At 37.6% G+C, this 14,074-nt stretch overlaps 1 long non-coding RNA gene across 1 annotated transcript in view; it reads right to left on the reverse strand.

The window, feature by feature from the left end:
* Positions 1-9,452, reverse strand: part of LOC147655922 (uncharacterized) — a 29,898-nt gene extending 20,446 nt beyond the window's left edge. Inside the window, exon 1 of the long non-coding RNA XR_015278669.1 lies at positions 9,414-9,452. This is a non-coding gene — a long non-coding RNA (uncharacterized LOC147655922). The remainder of the gene's footprint in view (positions 1-9,413) is intronic.
* Between the last annotated feature and the right edge of the window lie 4,622 nt (positions 9,453-14,074).

Consider the following 14,074-nt stretch of genomic DNA (forward strand, 5'->3'; position numbering starts at 1 on the left):
AAAACCATTGTAAAATAAAAACAATATTAAAAATTGATGTACTTAGAATCTATTCAACAGTTTAATGACACATGCTTTAGTCATTTGTACAAAAATACAGGAAATCCATAATTTTATGTCACTTTGAAAAGTAAGGTTTGCAGAAAAATAGAATTGATTAGAGATTTTGGTCTGGCATTGTCACATAAGAAAGATATTAAGCTATTAGAGAGTGTCCAAAGGAGGGGCATGAGGATGGTGAAGGGCCTTTAGGGGAAGCTGTGTGAGAAGTGACTGAGGTCACTTGTTTTGTCCAGCCTGGAGGAGACTGAGGGGAGACCTCATGGCAATCTACAACTTCCTCATGAGAGGAATAAGAGGGTCAGACACTGATCTCTTCACTCTCGTGACCAGTGATGGGACTCGAGGGAATGGCCTGAGGTTGTCTCAGGGAGGTTTATGTTGGATATTAGGAAGAGATTCTTCACCCTTTAAAAGAGTGGTTGAGCACTGGAACAGCTCCCCAAGGAAATGGTCACAGCATGAAACCTAATGAAGCCCCCAGAGTTCAGGCACATGGTGTGATTCTTGTCCTCTGCAGGGCCAAGTTGGGCTCAAATATCTTTGTGGGTCTCAACTGAGCATAATCTGTGATTCTCTGATTTGTCAGAACCATTTTACCACAGCTGGGGAAATTATTATTTATTGTGTAAGTTAAGCACCAGGTTAGCTGTGGGATAGCAATCAGCACGTGGCAGCTGTGCCAGCTGCTCACCTGAGCCAGGAGTGGTGCCTCTTGCAGCAGAGCCCATCACTGCCAGGCTGTGTCATTGGTGGCTGCATTACACCCACTTGTAACATGGCTAGAGACAGTCAGTGGTTTTCATTATTACCAACAACAAATTGTTTGTAAGTTAACATAATACATTTCTGGCAGAGTGACTTCCTCCTGAGGCAATTTCACATTTTCTGGATTATGGTGTTCTGAAATTCATTTTTTCATAGTTGCACTGGTTTCCAAAAACAAGGAAAATTCCAATTGTTGAATTAAAAAACTTAATTTACACTCATTATCCTTAGCTATTTCAGTTAGGGAGTAAAATAGAAATTAAGATTTGCACTTTGATTCAGAGAAGAGCTAATTTTTTTTCACATTTAGAGGCCAATCACTTTCAGACTGGTTGTTACAAGACGCATATCCACCCTGTGCTGGACAGTATTAAGCAGTCCTTCTAAGGTTATTTTGAACCTTTTCATCTTGTCATAATGTACCCAATAAATATAAGAAATACATAATTTTAAAGTATTACACTTAATAGAAAGACCTAATTAGAAAGACCTAATAGAGTTGTATATTTTGAATCTTTCTTCCACTTTCACTAAGACCTTCCTTATTCACTTCATTTGGATACCACCCAAGGCTAGAGTCAAAACTTTTTATAGAAGTTTAGTGCAGCTTTTACACATATTTTCATGTGTAAATATCTCTCTGATCATAGCCAGGGCCAGCCAAACACCAAGCAAACGCTGTCTGGTGAAGGAGCTGAGCAGGGTGTCACGGCAGCAGTGCTCCTCAGCTGAGTGCCAAACCTCCACACCAGCAGCACCCCTGGCTCTGCTCCCTCTGCAACCTCCACTGCAGCCCAGGTCCCACAGACACCCTGCACACAGACCCCATGGAGCTGTGCCTTTGGAATGGCAGCTGTTTATACACCTCTAGCCACGTCTGGGCGAATATTCCATCTGCTATGTTCATGGAAAATTCAGGGTGGCAGGGAAATGCATGTGTTGAAGGTATTTTTGCTGTGCTTTTAAGTTACTGTGCTTAGGCTCCTGATTGGATTTGGCTGACTTCTCAGAGAAGCTCACCAGGAGAATTTGCTCAGCTCCGCCTGCCTGCCCTGCTGCAGGGACAATAGCTTCCAGGCAGCCACAAAAAGCTTTCAAAATAACACAACAATTTTTGCTTTGGCCATCTGTCCATGGATTCAGATTAAAGTGCTTTTAGAGAAAATAATTCTTTGCCTTTTTTTATTATTATTCATTCCACATTGCCTCTCCTGAGCCAGAGACAACATGATAGGTCAGATTTCTCGTACATCTCCTAGAGTTTCAAAACCAAAAACACACTCTCTGTAAGCCATCAAAAAAAAGCTTAATCCTTAAACTAACAGTGTAATTATAAATCCATATCCCACAAAAATGCTCCCTACTAGCTATCACAGTCAATAGTAAATAATTTGCATGGAGAAGCTCTAATGGTAAACACTCCACTTAAAAACCCTTCACAGCAGACAGCAGGATAACAGTGTAATTCAAACCAAGCAGTGAGAAATGTTTGACTCTCATGCAATTTCCTCACCGACAAACTGCAAACAAAATTCCACAGATCTTCCTGCAGATGGAAATGTGCTCAGTGGAATAGGGGTGTAAGGTTGCAGGCAAGATGTTTGAGTGCAAACACATTACAGGCTGCTAAAACGGACCCTGTCTAGTGCTGGGCTATGTAATGCTTCCTGGAACAAAGCTGGGAAAAGTTTCATGAATGAGAAGACCCCTTTTCTCACATTAGGGATTACATGTAAGTTTGTGGTGTGGTTTTGCTGGGGAGAAGTGCTACAAGGAATTCACCCCCATTTCGTCACCCTCTGACTCCCCACGGAGCAGAGGGGGAGCCTTGTGCTGTCCCTGATGGAGACTGGGCAGGCACCAGCCCTGCATGTCTGACTGAACTTCGCCCCATTCTGCAGGGTACACTACTACAAGGGACAGGAGAAGGACTGAGAAGAAATGGAAATTAGCTGGAAAGACCTGGTTTTAAGGGGTAACAGAATAAATAAATAAATACAAAAGTAAAGCTGCTTGCAAATGCCTTAAATTCAGTGATGGCCAGTTGTCCAGTCCTGTCACAGTGATGCCACCCTCCAGTTAAGTGCTTTCCAGTGCTTGCAGTCAAATCTTCCTCCCAGTGCACCAGGTTAGGACAGCCATAACAAAACATTTTAATTAGCCCATGGCAGAGGAAAAACTACCTGCAATTCCTATACCCTGAAATAAGTAGGAACCATTTGGTATTCAGTGCTGGGAAAAGTGAGGACCCGTCTGCCTTGGATTAAAACTTTGGTTGTAAACCCTCTTTTATTGTAAGGTTTGGCATCTTCACTACTTTCTATTTGAATGAAGCTCTATTATCACAGACAGATGAGAAAAAAGGGAAAATGTAAATAGAGCATATTGAATAAGCTTAAGGCAATAACAAACAAAAAATATTCTTTAAAATGCACAAAATGTCACCTATAAAGTAATTTGCCTGACTCTCACCAGACATATGTATCACATTGCTGCTTCATTAATGTTCTTCAGATGAAGTTGCACAATCAGAGAAATCCATTAAGGAGACAAAGTATTCCTATGCTGAATAGCTTGCTTGCTTTTCTTGCTTATCTGTTAACTGCAGTTTTTTAACTTTCTTTTCTCCATTCCTAAACACTGAACCAACGTGATCAAATTTCATATCAGTAAAATATATTAAAATCGGAAAAAAAGACATTTTTAATTTTCTAATTTCTTATTCCTACAAAAATATCATATCTGCAATAGGGAAATTGAGCAGTATATTATTTGCTTGTTACTTGCAGTCATGAAATATAGATTATTTCCTGTTACTTGGTCCTTCCAGCCCAAACCTAATGATATTAAATTAATTGTTGTGCTGAGAGATGTGTAAGGAACAATAAAAAAATGTTTTACTGCTTTAATGTGTCTAATGAGTATATAATAAACCTAATCTGAGAGGTAGAATATTTTAAATTTTACTAATTTACTGAGATGAGAAAAAAATAGAAGCAGAGGATAAGTGGAGCAGAGTCATCTGTGTATGTAGTGCACTATTAAAAATTTAGTGGGAAATTATATATGTAAAATGAGCTGGGAAAATGGCACTGAGACTTACTCTGTATTTTCCAGGGGAATTTAACATAAAACCCAAAAATGGGTTTCAAATAGAGTGACAGACAATATGTAAAAGCATACTTGTTTTTACTAACTCTTCAAGTTGCTTGTAATGAAGAAATCAAGAATTGAAATATGTGGCTTGTCACAGCACATTTGTGTTTGCATGCTGTGATTCAGTCCTCAGAGGCAATCCTGTATTTAAATACAAGCTTCCATCCTCTTTCTCTGAGGGGTGTCTGTCTTGTTCTGTGCACAGGATGAGGAACACACTAAAAACAAATGCTGTGAATATTATAATTAACCAGAGGTTTTCAAGCTGGTATGCTTGCTTTTTCGTTTTTTTCTTTTTTTTTTCTAATAACCAGAACCACACAACCATTCTGAAACAAAACCAAGTCTGACACACCGGATTTTTTTAATTTTTTTTGGTGGGGTGGTTGGGGAGGGAACAACTAAACAACAAAAAGGCACCTTGGTAACACTGGACATTGCTTGGGTTTTTTTGGTTTTTTATTTTCTGGCCTTTGTGGGTCATATCCATATTGTAAAAGAAGACTTGCAGTAACTTAATGACTACCTTCCTGGTTGAGAGACCTTGATCTTTTCTCACATATGGCAAATGTTTCTACTGAAATTTTTAGTTTTAAATACTCGGAATTTGCCCATTTAAGGAGTTTCACCTGGCAACAAAAGAAAATCATCAACCACTCCTCCAGTTTCTACCTTGAAGGACACAAATAAATGCCTCTCATTTAAACACCTTTACTATAAGCAAACAGTATTTTCTGCCCATCTTTGTTTGTTTTCTAAAATGATTGAGTTAGTTTTGACTGATTTTTTAACCTATAATGCAAACATGACTCTACAATATATGTAGACTTACAGAAGCATAACTGAAACTGAAAACAAAATCTTGCAATGGGAAGTGAAACAGTGGATCTTAACTAAATGCAGTACATGTATTATAGAATTATAGAATGGTATGGGTGGTAAAGGGACCTTGAAGATCAACTAGTTCCAGCCTCCTCTCTCCAGTAGCTCTGGAGTGTTACACAACCTGTAGAAGGCACAATGATTAGAGCTGAACATTAGGAATAAGAAAAAAATATATCATTTTAAAGCCATGGATGGTTGTGACATCTTATAAACAGCACAAAAAACAATTGTCTCTCCCCATAGATTTGAGCCTTAGTTACATATCTGGTTTAAATTACAGAGCAAATTGCTCTGCCAGCCCATTACACATGGTAAAAACCAAAGTCTCACAGCTTGATTAAGGCAAGTGGCTGGAAGTCACAGCCAGCTGGTTTTATGATCATGGGGCAGCAGAGCCTGCCCAATGGCTTGGGCTCCTCTTCCCTTTCTATGTGTTCCATCTTGTTGGTCTCTGTTCTGTGGGCAGGCATTCAAGTCCTGAACACGAGCAGTTAAGCATGTAGCTGATCTGCATCAACCCAAGTACCTGCCTCCCCAGACCAGGAAAAATCCCCTCTTTAAGAGCACATGACAACTTTCATAAGAAAAATAAGTATTGCAAGAAAAATTAATATTTCATTTGCAACTGCTAAGATGTTTTAAGTATGTTTCTAAAGCTGGTAATATAGAAGGCAAAGAGCCTCCTATACAATCATCATGAGCAACATATTCAAATGAGCTGAGATGAAAAACTTCACTTTTCTTACTTTTTCCTAAGGACCATTTTCTGGTGGAGAGAACTCCCATGCAAGTTTCCTCAGCTGCAGAGCAGTAGTGCCACTTGGGTAAAGCAGAAGACAGCACTGAACCACCGTTTTTTGATCCATAAGTTTGAAGCTTGTTAATGCTTTTCCCACTATCATTAATTTCTGTGCTAACATGAAATGTTAGCATTTCTCATGCAGAGCAGTTTTGAAGCAGAACTCATATGATCTTAATAATCATTAGGCAAACATCACCCACAATCAGAGGTGGTGAGTGATGCTGTGGTGGAAGGGAGAGCATCCTTTGTAGTACTGAACTTCATTTGTTCTTTCCCCACATTGCTTCTCTATAGAATAAAACTTCTAGTGAAATTCTGCTAATGGTTCTTTCCTTTGGTCTCCCTTAAATGGTATGAACTATTTATTTGAGAAGCATGAAGATAAAATTTATTACAGCATATATTTTCATTACATTCTTCATTTCATATTCAGTTCTGATGCCTCTGAATAGTGAACAAAAATATTTTCTTAAAATGAAAAATACAGTCACGGGGAAAAAAAGAAAGATGATGTTTAGGAAAACAAGTTGTTGGTAGTACAGCTGTTTCACAGCAAACAAAGCAGACCAACATGAGCCACATTCATCCATCTTTAGTCAGTATAAGAATGCACTGAGCACACTGAGTAAAGTGCTCTGAGATAGAAAGGAATTGTTGTCTTTTTTGCAGGCTGAAAGGCATTGCATTTGGAAACATGCCAAGGTGAAGATGGGTATTTTTTCTGCTTGAGGAAGAACTTAATAAAGAAGACTTGTGATTTGGAGATTAAATAAAAAGATGTGTCCCGATTTACCAAACTACAATGAGATAGGAAAAGGACTGCCTACCTAGAAATACTAGCAGTTCAACATTTAAGATGAACTCCATGCTAAGATGTGGAAAATGGTTTCAAGAAATAGGAACACAAAAAATATTTACAAGTATAAAAATCTGTTATCTGTGCAGTTCTTTTACCTTTTCCACACTTGAAATGTCCACAATCTGAAGATATTAGAGATTTGTTTAAAACCATAGCTCAAATATCGCCATTGTTCTTGTACAGGCTGGAAGCCAACCTGAGCTTCATCAGCCCTAGGATTCAATGAGAAAATGGTGATTTACATCCCTGGGGGCTCATATTTCTGTCTGGGATTTCTGAGACTGAAATATATGCATAAGGGCTGTGCAGTGGCTAGACAGTGAGTTCATCATTGTGCAATGTCTCAGACTTACCGTGCACATGCTGAAGCAAAGGTCACCATCACCCGCTGCAGAGAGTATGGAACAGGGATGGTGGGAGCCAGGCACCTAAACCCATGTTCTCCATGAAAAGGTGGGTGTGTGGATGGCTATGGGTTTGTTTCACTCCTTCCCACCTTCATCCTCAAGACAGAAGGGGTTGAGTTCAGCATCATGAATTAATTACCTGGCCTACTCCAACAGACGGTTTTTGAAAGAGGTAGTTGTCAGCATATGTAGTGTCAGTTTGTTTTCTTGATCTGCCAAAATTGTTGGCTTTCAAAATTAAAACTGGATATATTTTCCATTTGTGAAAATGTCTTTGTTACCATTTGAACTTCAGACAGACAACTATCAGCCTTAGGTATTCCCTAAACCAGGTAAAAAAAGCATAGTAACCAAGCTGAGAGCCTCCAATCCTGCACCCTCCATCATCTGCTTAAAACTAGAACAGGTCTCTTGCTGGATAAAAGATAATGTGGGATTACAAACAAGAAAATTCATTAAAACGGCTTCCAATAGGAGTCTCTCAGCACCTTGCACACTAGGATGATGTAATGCATCTCTGTGTGTAATAAGCTTTCATGCCCATAGTCAATTTATTTCAGTGAGGAACACTCCATTCTGGACCCATCAACACTAGAAGAAAGTAATTCCATTTATTGATCAATTCCAGTTTATAAAGAGAATTTATATGTCATCAGAATGTACATGTTATCAGAACTATTACTTTTTAACTTATCACAAATTTAACAAAACGTAAGATTATTTTCACATTGTATTGCCTTTGCTAGGAAATCTGGCTTAAGGAACCTCTAAGGGATTTTTGCTTTCCCACTTTTCTTCACTTACTTCGCTTCTCTGACATTTATCATACTCTCACAGATGGACAAACAGAATGGTTTGCAGAGGGCACACAGTAAAGAAGCTCTCTAAATGATCTTTCTTAAAAATAATCCACAGGAAAAAAAAGGCGTCATTTACAAGTTCTCATTTCCACTTTTCCAGACTTGAAAAGGTACATAAAAACACGACCCTTGGCAAAAGAACAATTTTCTCATGAGACGTATCTTCAGTGTCTACAGTGTGATTTCTCCCATCTCCAGGCTGTATCTGAGATCCTTTTATTTTCATCTAGGGCATTTACTCAAAAGGTTGCATGAGTATGCATTGCTTTCTTAGGTGCTGGTATGGACTGGGGTCAGTCTGGAGCACCATCTCTAGCCATACCCCACATGCCTAGGATGCTGCACAGCCAGCTGTGAACATCTGTTTGTCACATGAACAGGACACCCATGGGCATGATGGGCAAGAGCCTTCTCATACTTGGGCATTCCTGGAATTTACACCACTCCTTATCTGCACCAAACTCAACCCGTCATATCACAGAGTTGGTGAGAACAGTATTCCTATGCCCTGATGGTAAATGCAGACATACTAGCAAGGATAGCACCAGCTGGAATGACCACCACAATTCCTGATCCATGAGAAAATGCAAAGTGAGGGAAAAATGCATATATATGGATTTACATAATAGCTTTTCTCAATGGGTCCGGCAGTTACTGCAGGATTGTTAAAACACATAATGGGCAGTCATTCTTACAGCATTCAAGATACGATGACAATGATCTTCCATATCACAAATTCTTTAAAAATCCACAAAACCAGCACACCCCTAACATATTTGACAGGCTGTTCTGCTATAAGCAGGCTCAGTGAATATATCCTTTTCCCCCATTACAAACTCATAACTAACCATGATATGAAATATATGATTATTATAACCATCATTTCTACCCTTTCACTTCTAAAACTATCATTGCCAAATGAAGCAGACTTTTATATATGGCAGGGAAGATTATGGCAGGGAAGATTAAAGAATTAACTTCCAACCAAAAAGTGTTCTTGTTAACCTTTTTCTACAGATGAAGTGGCATCTTCTTGTGAACAAGTAGATTCAGCAGTGGTGTAACTCATATGAGCCATTGGGGACAATTAACATTATTGAAGCTTCATCAGATTCTGATAGACTTAATTATGGACTCTAGACAGTTTGGACTTGATTTAGATCTCAAGGTGGACATTACAAATCAACATAAGCTGTCAAGAAATTCCTTTTCTTTTCCCAGAGAAATTTTTAGTTGACACTCATTGTGAGTTAACATAAAAATATTTTTAATTCTACAGAAGAGAAGCTGCAGGGAATCCTCAGGTTTATTTCTTTTAGTGAAAAAACAGTTTAGTACAGAAACTAAACACCTACTATTAGAGGGGCACCAAGATTAAATACATTAGATAAGATCTCAAATTGTCAAAAACATGTATTTCTAAAAAATATTTGATTTTGAGTTGTCCCTTCTCAAACTGATTATATGGTGTTTCTGTGAATTTCTATGTCAGTGCAGAATAAAACCACAGCAATCTTTTTAGGGCAAGTACATAGACATTTTTGCATCACTGAGAGATGGAATTTCTTATACTTATGCAAAAAAGGGCAAAAACAAGAAAAAGAAAATATACTTACTTTCTTCTTCTTTCATATCAGATTTAAATACTTTCTTACCTATAAAGTAAACAAACACATCAGACAATGTAAACTGTGAGCTGCAACAACATAGCTCTTCCCTGGTCTGAGAAGAGATAGCCACTTTTCCAAGTAGATCAGTTGGAATCAATTTACCCATTAATTGCTTCATTTTCTCTTCCCAATCCTCAGATTGATTTTCTATTCCAGACACTAGACGTTGGCAAAGTCTGCTGGTAGCAAATGCTGTCAATCTCGATTTCCCTGTTTATCTCAGTCACTGAGTCTTGGTAAAAGATAGCACGGTACATAATGAAGGGCTTTTTCTGCAAGAGTTTTCTCCAAATAGATCTCAAGACATGGAAAAACTCAGTACCTCAAACTCCCATTGTTGCCAGCACATTGGCAGTAGCCATCACTGAACTACGTTTCCAAAATGGAAAAATTCCCTCTTGAGGAAACCCATCAGTTCAGGGAGCTGCGTGCAACTGTCATATTGTCCTTTCTTAATTTCTTTGTGCTGCAGGGATTTTTTCTTCACGTACTAGAGACCTTCTTTTTCAGTAAGTTAACAATGAGGAGGTTGTATTTCTACTGTACATAGCTCAACAGGAGTCTGGCCGGCCTCTAATTGGTTCTCCAGCAAAGAACAGAATATGTGCAAATGTGTAGAAGACCTTAATTCCATTAAACAAGAAGTAAAAATCCAGTTGACCATCCACCAACCACTCTACCCCATCCCCCAAGAAGAAGACACATTGCAAATTACGGTTTTACTGTGGCTTGAAGTATATTGTGGTTTTCTGCCCAATCATATTGAAGTTTTAAGTGACTTTATCTTTCATTCTCCTGGAGACACAACGACTTCACATTCTTTGTTTCCTACTAAATTTCCCACTCTTCATACATATTTGGTGGTGATGCTTTATGAAGAAAACAGGACTTATTAATGAATAATTCATTAAAATCCAGGCCACTTGACAGCCAGAAGAAGGTTTGCCATCGACTTTCAGAAAACTAGCACTTTATCCTGAGTCTTTCTAGACTGAGGCGCAGCTTTTACCATACCAGACTTGAGGGAAACTTCCTACAGTACAAACCTGATTAATAAACTGGGATCCAGGGAACATCAGGCAAGCTCATGGGCTTAAGGCTGCATGTCTCAATCTATCTAACCAATGCAAAGTTTTCCCAGAAAATGTCTTTTTCTTTGTATCATTGTAGGCCTGGTATTTACCAAGTGTATAATTAATTGTTAGTTTGTAAAGGAACTTTTATGTCTATCTGCTTTGAGACTCATAATTAACAACATAATCCACAGAGGAAACTTATTTTTTACAAATGCATATTTAATTTCTTTTAAAAATTCATTTCCATAAAACTATATTCCTTCCTTTTAATGATGAAAAAAATACATCTAGGTCTGGGTAAGAATTAGTTTGAAAGGAATCTGGGCAACTTATATTTTAAATTCTTTTTTTAAATGTATAAGACATTATCTTTTCCACTGTGACTAATGTTTTTCAAGTCTTCTAACAGATTCCATGCTTTCATTTGAACATTAACAGACAACATTTTATTTCATCTTCTAAACTGCATTTAACAGGCTTGATAACTAGTAAAACTAATTAAAAGTTTTTCTTAATTTCTCCTCAGTTAAAAAATTTTTTCCTCCAATGCTGTTCTTTAGCTAAGTTTCTTATTTAACCATAAGTGGAGGTTTGAAACCCACCTACTCTATCTCCAGGTATCCCTCTTCAGAGAGATGAAAAGTCAGAATAAAACCCAACTCAACATATCTCAGTCTTTCTAAAGTCAAGATGTTCTATTCAGTGAAGACTATTCAGCACCCACAGGGGAAAATTGTCTTCAGAGATATATCTATTTCTTGTGATTATCTAAACCACAAGGTGGTTTAGAAGCATTTAACTATTGATTTACCATAATCTGTAGCAATTTATCTTCTGCTGTTGATTGGAAGTTCTGTGACACATGAGTGGTTCCTAATTTATTTATTTTTTCAATTTGGATGGCACCTATCAAAATTGGTACAACTTAATAATACTTTGTCCTGTAGTTTTTAAAGTTGAGGTCTGAAAAATATTAATTTCTTGTATTTAATAATAGCTTATTTCCATATAATACGGAAATACTCATCATTCTACTTATTTTAAAATGCCACAGAAACTCACAACTAATAATTACATATATCTCAAGGAAATGTTATGATTTGATGACTAGAAAAGATCTGTAAATGACACTTTTCCACTATGTTTTCTATTTAGCATTAATTCTGGCTAATTGTAAGGCTACAGGGTTTTTTCAGACTAGAGTAAAAATTGTTATCAGCTTGAGAAGTATTCCCAGGCTGAGCAGCTTCAGAAAAAGGTTGTTTCTCAGAAAGCTGTGAAAATTACTTTCCCTGTCTCCACTCCTGAAGAAGTCAAATAAATTCTAAAATATCCTTCTGATATAATATGCACATAAATGCCAGAAAAGAGGTTATTGCAGTCACTCACAGGCAGAATCGGCCAGAAGCAAATGCATGAATGTTTATATTAATGATTCAATTCCTACTGCATTACTACATACAGAGACAAAAAGTTCTTTCCTTCCATTAAATGGGGTCATCTTTCTTTGCCTTAAAAAAATTATTAACAGAGCTGTCCAAGAAGGAGGTTTTTTTATTTGCCATAGTAAAAATAAAACCCAAGCATCCATTGAAGTGCTCACTAAACACATTACAATGGTCTTCAACAAGTCTACTTTTTAGGCCCTGTTAATGAAAATTTTTGTCCATATGAACATTCTTTCACCACTATAAATAAATGATCGTAATATTATATTAACTATGGAAGAAAAATCAAAGCACTTTCTTGAGAACCTACCCCAGAAAAATTGTGTAACCATTATATGCACTAAGAAAACATCCCTGGAATAAAGTAAGCACCTGATTTCATTGCTTATAACAAAATATGGCACTAAATTGCTTAAGAATATTATTATTAAGGGAACAAAATAGAGACTCTAGCTTATTACCACATGGTTAGTTTTGTGTATAAAACTTGAACTCTGACCTGTTCAGAACAGAAATTTCCACAAATAGTGCATCTTTAATGCCACCAAGGGGAAGTATCAGCAGCACTAAAAATGATATCATTTGTTGTTAAAGTTCTATATCTTACATCATTTTGGTCAGAGCAGAAAAGCTGGATCTCCAGGGCCTCCAATGTTGCTGTTAGGTACTGTTAGGTACATAATGTGGTTTTCCCCATTTACTTCTCCATGTGCCACAGAGTGATATAGGGTGGGCTAGGGATGGTTTAAAAATCATCTCTTCTCTTCATAGGTTTGTCTAGCAGAGAAAACAATACTTAGATTCAGTAAGGTCATATTCAGGGTTGAAAAAGTCCTGCCTAAGGGGGCTGCAGATCTGTTGGAGGAGGGTCATGTGTTGCAGTCCTGCTCTTGGTACGCTCTGATGCCGCAGAGCAGCGTTCCAGGGCCTGGGGGCATCAGGTGTCCAGCAGGACTCGGGCAGATTGGCTGAATCACACCACCAGAAGGCCTTTTATTTTCACATAAGAGAATCAGGTATTCTTCTTGGCTGCCCCACCATTTGCAAATCCAAGCAGTTGTGTGGTCTTAACTCCTATCTGGTTTTAACTGCCTTGGCTGTTTGAGTATCTCAAAAATAGCTGGTCTGGAATTACCATATTACACAGTCTATATATCACATTAAAGTCGTTGTATTTCTGTACTAATTCCATTGCAATCAGGAAGAACTTATTCCTTGAAAAGCACTTTCAGGTAATCATTTGTATTCCTTTATATTTGTTTCCCTCCTAGCTTTCTTTAATTATAGGACAATGTAATTTGGATAATTATCTTTGCAGCTTAATCCATCCAACAGAGAGAATAAGAAAAAGAATTTATAAATAAAATGATTGCAACACTTTTAAGAAATATTAAGCCATTTGTATCAGACCACTGATAAATGTCCCAAGCACAAAAATTATTTTTTTGAACAAGTCTAAAATTTCAGTGGAGTAGAATTTTTGCTCACTTTCTACTTTCCTTTGTCAGTATAATTTAAAAACACCCTGCATTTCTGCTTTGAAAAGCAGCCACCTTAAATCAAGTAAAAGCCTCATTAAATTTTCTGCACTCTCCTCTAGGAAAATGCAGTTATATGGTTTTTCCCATTGTCTGTCTTTAGTGTTGTTTAGCAGAGCCATTGAAGTGATGCGAAAACAGCAGCACAGGGTGGATGCAGAATGTATTAATAACAAAATAATTGGAATGTCAAAGCTCATGAATTAGCCCTTCTCAAATTCAACTGCAATCAGCAGATTATGGGGTTTGTGCCTTGTACAAACTATAAACACTGCAATTCATTATATGCATATCCAATATTTTTTTCTCTAGACTTCTTTGCCTCTGAGTGCTAAATTAAGAAATTAATCCTTCAGAGGTCAATGAAAAAGGCTTTATTGCTATTCACAAAATCAAATACTTGGAACAACAAACAATCTGGGCAGCTCCTCCAGCCCAATATATCACCACTCCATCTGTGCTCAGCATTCCATTGCTAGAGAGTTAGAGGGAATTATTCAGCTGAGCTTAAAATTCAGACAGTTCCCAGCTATTTCTCCTTTCTC

The sequence above is a fragment of the Cyanistes caeruleus genome, chromosome 1, assembly GCF_971803275.1.
Source record: "Cyanistes caeruleus chromosome 1, bCyaCae1.hap1.1, whole genome shotgun sequence".
In the NCBI taxonomy this organism is placed as follows: domain Eukaryota; kingdom Metazoa; phylum Chordata; class Aves; order Passeriformes; family Paridae; genus Cyanistes; species Cyanistes caeruleus.